This window comes from Centropristis striata, chromosome 14, assembly GCF_030273125.1.
Source record: "Centropristis striata isolate RG_2023a ecotype Rhode Island chromosome 14, C.striata_1.0, whole genome shotgun sequence".
Classification (NCBI taxonomy): Eukaryota; Metazoa; Chordata; class Actinopteri; order Perciformes; family Serranidae; genus Centropristis; species Centropristis striata.
In genome coordinates, this window is record NC_081530.1 from 28,621,568 (window position 1) to 28,630,269 (window position 8,702).

Here is an 8,702-nt window from a genome sequence, read left to right on the forward strand (position 1 = left end):
GAGACAGACAGGGGAAGGAACGGCTCTCATCTTTCTATAAGAGAGGTAGACAGAAAAAAGAGCTAAAGTTATATAAAAACAGACAAATGGAACGCTAACATTCAGAGACAGTCATGGAGGTAGAATAAATTAAAGAGAACAAAACAAAAAAGGGTGTGTTAGAGAAAAAGAGAACAGAGTAATTAGAAAGAATGAGAAACGGAGATGAAACAAGAAGGAAAGGCAGAGGATAAAAAAAAAGCAAAAAAAAAAAAAGTCAGTCACTGCTGGAGATGAAGTATGAAAAAAACAGACAAAAAGTTCCCGAGGTAGCAAATGTGAGAGAGACAGAGGGAGGGAGACAGGACACAGGAGGAGAAACAGAGGACAGAGGGAGTGATACGAGCTTCAAAAGATGAGAAATGAATCTCTAGTTGACAGCAGATAGGGGTCAGTTATGATAAGTGTCCCCCTCTCTATCCTCAGTGGGAGTATAGTCCAGTGCTGACTTATCAGCTGCCAGTCCCCTCAGCTCAGGTCCTACAGACACAAGGTGACCTTCTGTGAATCAGCCGGTCCGTGGCAGGAAGCTGCTGACAGTGACAGGTGTTCACTTTCAGCTCCCAGCTCCCTGCTCCCAACGGCACACTGTCATTATGGTTTATTCATTCATTCTGAATACGCACACAACTTTAAAGGGTAAAGAGGTCCCCTGCAGGGCAGATATGAATCAAGGATTCTTGCGCATATCCTTGCTTTGTTGTAAAAAAGGGCTGTGATGTACATACAATGAGGGAAATCACACCAGATGGGACAGGGAATGCGGAAATGTTGACACCCTGTCAGATTCACTCAGAAATGATGAGAGGCCAATTATGAGGGTGTTTCTTAAAGGGCCAGAGCTTTAAAATGGGTTAAGATGGACGAAAACTAAAGTGATGAATTGCTGCATTTCCTGACTGCCTGGGATAATGTGTTTTCAACAGAGCCTGCTTCACCACTGAAAGTGATAACGATTGTAATACATCAGTGAAATGTGAATTTAATGTGCTCAGGTTCCAAAAAGATCCAGAGGGTAAAAGAGAGTTTTTCCTTTTAATTTACTGCCAAGACACAATTTTCCGTTCCATTATCAACACATTTTTAGTTTATCGCAAGCCACATGAAAAGTTCACCTCACAGTACACGCAGCCTTGCAAAAAAAGAAGAAAAGATTCGAGCTCATCCTGATGGAAATAACTCACGCGTGTCTTTAAAAAGAGTGGTAGACAAAGGTGTAAGATATTTTCGGGTGCAGTTACAACTGGAGCGGAAAGGAGGATATTAAAAATCTTCAGTCATGTGTTGCCAGTCGCTCATTCAGACGCAGGACTTTGGTGGCTCTGGTGATGAACATTATTTGCAGCTGGTGGGGTGAGGATGCTTTTATGAGTCCGGCAGCCATGGAAGCACCATTGTGGGGACCAGCTCTGAAGAATTGTATTGTCCCAGGGCTTTTGATTAATGTGAAGGGTGGCTGAGGAACAATTCCAGCAGTGTTATCAGGAGCAAACAGAGGGAGACAGGGGGTCCTCAAGCTCAGCAGGGGCCCCATCAGTGGTCCCCATGCCGCATGGCTGTGATTCATACAGCTGGATTGATGGCGCCTGATGTTGTTTCTGTTTACCTTTGTGTGTGTGTGTGTGTGTGTGTGTGTGTGTGTGTGTGCTAGATGAAATGGAGAGAATTGTGTTTCTGTGTGTGATTGAAAATCTCTCTTCCACTACACTTAACTGCTGATTGGTTTGACCTTGCAGACACAATCCTCTCATTTTACCAGCTACCTCAGAAAAACAACTTCCATCATGCTGCATTTCAAAGCCAAAACTCATTATGGCGTAAATATTTTGAACTGAAATTAAAACTATCGGATGAGGGCAGATACTTATTTGCCTGATGTTGGAGGTTCCTTTGAAGGCTAAGCAAAAGCAAATACTATCGTTATTTAAAGTCTAGACATGCACTTTTATCTTTGGCAGCTGTGGGATAATTCCCTATGATGATTATCTGTCTTGCTTCTAATTACAAATATTACACTGTTTCCCTACAAATGAGGCTGATATATGAACAGCTCACTCTTCCGGTCTGCCAATCCTTCGGGTGTTTGCTACCTAAATGATGTCCCAAATGAAAACGAGCTACCCCCTCTCTGGAAGAAACCATCAGCAGCTGTCACACTCATTTAAAAAGGAGCCAATTATAGCAATTTGACAGTTGTGCTCATTTTTGAACAGATCCTGTTTCAAAGTGGCAGACCTGGCGTTCTGCCTGGCTCTCAGAACTTCATGCCTGTTCAGGCGAAGCAGCTTCGTTTGCATGCCACCCTCTTTCCCTCACCCCTTTTCTGTCCAGCTCTCTCGCTCCATCTCTCCCTCACCAACCCTTCCCCTCCAGTTGTGAATCAGAAGTGAAACAAACAAGTTAGATGCTCGCTGGACTGAATGTGATGTGAAGCCTGGATGAAGGAGGGATAGGCCTGGGGAGTCTGGTGCTGGATGAGAGATTGGAGAGAGTGAGGAGGTGGATGTGTGTGTCTTTTAGACACTCCCACTGGGCCCCCTGGCTGGCGAGGACTGACTGCTGAGTGGGCTGACTGGCACATAGACAACAGAGCCCCAACCTTCACGTCTCTCTCTCTTCCCTTCTCCCGCTCATCTCCCCTCTCGTCTTTCTCCTCCCTCGCTCTGTAACGCTTATGATACGTTCTGCTCTGGGTCTACTTCCACTGCATATAAACAAGTGGAGTACGCTTTGTCCTGCAACCTTGGTCATCCAACATACACACTACAACAAAAGACAAGCACACACACAATCAGCCTTGGTTGGCAACCGCTTAATAGAGCACACAATGATCAGACTCTTCTCCATACACAATTAGCATGCAGGGAGAATACAGCCAAGCACACTGACCTTAACAACCAGAACTCTTACTTAAAAGCTTTTATTCACTGCTTTTGATATTCTAGGTTACAGTAGGTATTTTTTGCTGCAGACATCTTGGTTTCGCATTGATTTGTAGTAGAAGTTATAACAGTGAGAGAGCCAGTGGGCACAATACAAGAAATTTTAAAGAAAAGTAGCTGAATGGAGTGTAGCCACATCATCATTTTACGGTTTACACCTTCCAACTGTGACATGTCAAAATGTATTCAGTAAAAAGGGCCTAATATAACACTGCTACAAAGGTGCTAATTAGCAGCCACATCTGTCAACATCAGTCAGCTTTGATGTCATTAGACAGCTCATAATACTGCAGAAAGAACAAATCACTTGCGACAGCAGTAACAGCAGTGATCACAAGTTGAAAGTTGCAGACAGGAATTTGACAGAAGCGTACGCCATCAAAAATATTGGCTGCTAACTTGTACAACCCCAGCATGACTCAACTTTGTGGCAGTGCTTGCAATAGTGACTGGTGATTAAGTTACTTCAAAGTTAAAGTTTTATGAAGTGGTTGTATTATTTATCAACTTCCTTTACACATGCTCTTGCACATTAGAATTCCACTCTCTAATATAACTCTCGGCACTTTATCTCGCCAAATTGATCCATCAAATTACCAGAGTTGGATTTATATTCAGTGTTGGCTTAGTTGCTCACAGCTCTCACCTCTAATGTCACAAGCTAATAAGTAGTTGGCTGAACCAAGATAGTGGCAACTTTAATATTTGTGATAATGTTGCTAACAGCGCTAACAACATCAACAGATGACAGAGCCAACATGATGGAGGGTTAGCTTCTACCTCTCTCATTGGGGCAACATGGCTTAAAATGCCATACTGCAGGTGAGGACGGTGTTATCAGAGGTGCTGATCAGACAGTGCTTATAATAGCAACAGTACTGACAGATCTTACTGTGTTATTTCAGGTTTATTCACACTCACAGAGCCAGATTTTACCACCACTGTGGGTGGGACAACAGTGCTATCAGTGGTGCTAACAGTGGTGCTAACAGCGCTAACAATGCAACAACTGACAGAGGTAACGATGTAAAGCAGGTTGGCTCACACTCACTGGGGTAACATGGACGACCTGACCAAATTGTTATCAGCTTTAACTGATGTATGAGTATGCTTTCCTGTGCATGCCTGGCGGAGGGTATTAGCTATCCAGTGGGACATGAAAATGGACAGAACCAACCGTTCCAGAGGGAAGACTTACATGCACTCACATGCATGCATGCTCGGCCCAGCTACAAAACAAAAAACAGAGAAACTCGGATTACAACAGTCAGAAGGAGTGGGACTTCATGTTCTACTCAGGCCGCCATAACTCCACTAATCCTAATTGTGCTGCTATATAAATGCTCCAAATATTGTATACACCATCTTTAAAAGCTCTAAAATACACTTTGTCAATCTACTTCTATGAGTGAGGGGGTACATACGCACAAAATGTTCTGCCAAAAACAATTTTAGCTATTTCAATTAAGAGATTTGTTTTGCCTAAGCATTTCTGAGTGGTTTGAAGTGGACAGGGCTCAGCTGGAAAAGAGTGATGTGACATATTTATCTGATTGCTTTGCTTATTTTGCCAGGCCATGCTCAATCAAAATCTGATCAAACCAACCACACAGTCCTGACGGAGCAGATTTTTAGTCTTTTTTTCTCAATAAATTTTACCTCATGATTTTATTTTTTCAATATCTGATCTGATTGTGAATAATGAATATTATTACATTTTATTTAAAAAATACACATTCTATTGGCTTTAAGCAATCTTTGCAAAAACTGTCCAGCACAAAGCACCACAAGCTCAGATTGATTGAAATGTCTCTCCCACTCTCTCTCACATACACACACAAACACTCGCAGCAGCAGTCCTTGGCACAGGATCAAAAGGGGCGTGCCAAACATCTTATCTCTGACCATTCAACACACTGTAAATGCTGTGCACAACTCAGCTTACAAGGTGAAAAGTGTCAGATTGACAACAGGATCTGAGCAGAATGGATGGGTGTTTTCTATCCATCATGTCCTTTGGGCCATAAAGATTAAAGGTGCTTTTTTTCTTGTTCATCCAGAACATTACATTCCCTTTCTTTCTCCCTGTGTGGCTCAGTCCAAGCCACTCATGTGTACACCCACTTCCCAAACAGACTGCAGACTTGTCAACCACTCTGAGGGATAAAATGTAAAATATTAACCAGCACTGTGAGCATAATGATGTATGGATATGCACACCCGTCAGCCGAGGGACACGTGGTTCAATGAGTGAGATCTGACTGGTCTAAGTAATAATAGACCATTCATTCATATTGTGACCAAGGTCATAAAAGAGGCCGAACCTTCACTATCAGACTCACTAATTGATAACCATATTCAGTCCTTATGGCTGAAGGTCATTATGTCTTCCGCTCTATGGGGAGCTAATAAGCTAAGGGAGAGTGTGGGCCAGAATCCATCTCCATTAAATTAAAGGAGCCTGGTCCCACAATGTGACCTCTATTCGCTATGATTTATTGCATGAACAGAGTAAATGAACATCAAGCACAAAGGACAACCAGCTAATGAAATCCATGGCCCAACAGTTAAGTCAGTTCAGATGTGAATAAAGCTGTAATTGAATAGAGTTGTCGATGAGACACACACTCCTTACATCACTATTGTGTAGCAGTTTATTGGTCCTTTGGCAAACTCAGCATGTATGACAGCTCTGTGATTCTAATTTTAGATGTGAGATGATTTGCTTAAATAAACTGGCATTCATCTGCGGGACACAAAAACCACAGTTGTGCTGCATTAATCTCACGCATGCTCAAGATATGAACCTTTCATCCAAACAGATTAGAAGACTATGAGTAATTGTGTACTAAAAAAGAAGGGTAGATGCTGTGCCTGAGTTTAGTATTTCATGTTATCTTATACTGCAGGACAGTGGAGAGGGAGACACAGTAGGGGTGACTCAGGACAGAGCAGGACAATTTTGCCGGGTCAGTTTGGGTCCAAATTGGCTCCAGAGGGATTTAACAACCATGCCATTTGAGGGCGCCACCCCTTTATGTCTGTTCAGGGCTGCCATCAGCTTGGATCAGATGGTTTTTTTTTTCCTTAAAGTGCTTAGGCATTACTCCAATGCTGGGTAAGGTGTAATTAAGTAGGATGTATTCAATGCAGTCACTAGATGGCGCTCTTTGCTTGAACTGTTTTCATCTGATCTTACTGCCTGTGGCACTGGGTCAAATACTGGCTGATGCGGTTCTTCCAAATCCGCTTGACTCGTGTTCTTCAAATCCATCAAATGGGAGTGATCTCAATCATAAACCCTGCAGCTGCTGAGCTGAGAGTCCAACTGCAGATTATCATAAAGGAAAGCAACAGGCTTAGTGGGTCGCTGACCAACAAATCAGGAGCCTCTACAGACCTATTTAAAAGGGTCAAAACCACTGGAATTGCTCTGGATTTCAATAAAACCTCTTAATAAATAGGTGACTTGTTTGTTTAATGTCAGTGCAATTTAGTAGGGATAAAGATTTTTTTGACAAATGATCCAATTGGGTTAAGCTTTAGTCTTAAGCCACATGTACTGTAGGTTAGATTAAAAGCTCTTTAATGCACACATCTGCTGTTCCCTCACAATGGAAAGAGTAAAAGATTGATTCGATTGATTTAGCCACTAATTTAGGAATGAAGAGCAAACAGGTCATGTTGCATCTTTACACTAATTAACAGTTTCAATGGGGGGAAAGGTTTAAATGCAAGACCTGTACAAGAGCCCCCCTTGTAGCTGTGAATGCTCCAGATCTCTATCATGGAAAGGGGACCCTTTTTAGTTCCGGATGGGGGCACATCAGCCGCACAGAGAGAGGTGTCAATTGGTTTCAACTGGGGAGAAGAAAAGGAGGAGGAAAGGCGAAGGAGAGAGGGAGGAATAAAAGACATTGGCAAGTTACCAAGAGGTGCAGGTGTCTGCCTGACAACAGGCTGCACCAGTGCACTGCGCACTCTAGACGAGTCTGGTCCGGAGTGAGCAGGACCTAGAGACTATAGGAAAACAAACCAAGCTTATAATGGCAAACACACAGAAGGAAGGGCTGTTTGTGTAAGAGGGTGTGTGTGTGTGTGTGTGTGTGTGGCTCATTGTCCATTCATGCAGTGGACGGATAGATCTTTTCAACACTCTTTTTGATTTAAGACGCTTTGTGATTTCCAATTTTGTCATTCCAAGCTCAAGTAAAGCTGCACAATATAAAAAGCTTCACTCACTAAATAATAGATTGTGAAAGCTGAAAACTCTGAAACTAACCCAAACATGCCTGAAAATAAAATGTCATCCCTTTTTTGATGTATCACACAAATTAATCTATTTTCTAAAATGAATACCTTAGTCAAAGCTCTTGACTGAGATTAAAGTGATTAACAGGCTATTCTGTAAAACACAAATATTTTTGAATTGTGCCTACCAAAATAAAAGTTGTATTACTTGGTGTGTTGTTATGCAATTTAGGAACACATGGAAAAAAATAATCAAGTGTTTTGTGAATACATGTAGGTTACTGTTATGCTGTCGGTATATCTATTCTGCTATAGAAGCTATGTTGACAATCCAGCGGTCATAGGGTGTGTTAACAGCGACACCCTTTATATACATAAAAGGAGTATTTAAGTCCATAATTATGACACAAATAGCTCTATAATTTAATCAATTACACATCTGAAAAGAAACCTCTTGGGGCTTTTGTTCACTAAAAACTTTGTACTTTGTTTTGTTTTTGTTGCCTCGCCTACCTTGGCCGGTACAGAGTACACTGTGATTGAACACCTCAATAAAAATGTTTGGAGTAGCAACTAGCCAGAGGCAAATCGCAGTGCAGCCAAATGACAGCTAACAGTGGTTAGCATTGGGTGCTGCGTCAAGCTGAATGTAGATGAAGCTACCAACCCCGGAAGTAAGTTACAATAAAGCATTTCCCTTTTTTTCTTTTGCACGTGGAAATGTGCATGAGAGAACAGTAAGAGGAAGCGATGAGCTAATGTAAGCTGTTGCATACTATTTCCTAGCCAAACGGAATTTCGTTTGCGCCCCAGCTGAATTGTATGCATTTTCAAAGTAATACGTTAAGTCAGAGTTATAAAGGCATTTAACATCTAAAATGTCAAATGCAAATAGGCCTATGTATTTCTAAATTTTTTTCAGTTTGTTTTAGTGACATGAGCGTGTCATAAACATGGCATGGGATATGTCATGAACATTAATGACACTTTGAAGTAACATTAATGCTACTTATACTTGTCATGTCATGTTTCTGACAGGCTTGTGTGACTCTTATGTAGACACCTTCAAAATAAAGTGTTCCCATATCTTGCTTAAGTCACAAAGGCATGTTCAAAAAAATTGCCTAAGTCATTTATTTCTCTTAAGTTACATAATGTACACACAGTGTTATTACTATGCCAATAGCCATCCTTTGTTACATCAGTTTGAGTGAAATGATCAATAAATGTCATATGCTGTTAGGGTATCTAGGGCTACAATGAGAGGTGACTGTTACACTACATTTAAAAAGACCACTTTTGGCCAATCAGCATTTTCATATCAAGCAACTAGAAAATGGAACTCAATCCCACTCCATATCAGAGACTCTTTAAGTTTTAAAAGTTTTAAAAAGTCTTTGAAGACATGGCTGAAAGACAATCAAGCTTGTGATCATTGATCTTTGTTTTTCACTTAGTTTTTTTTTTTTT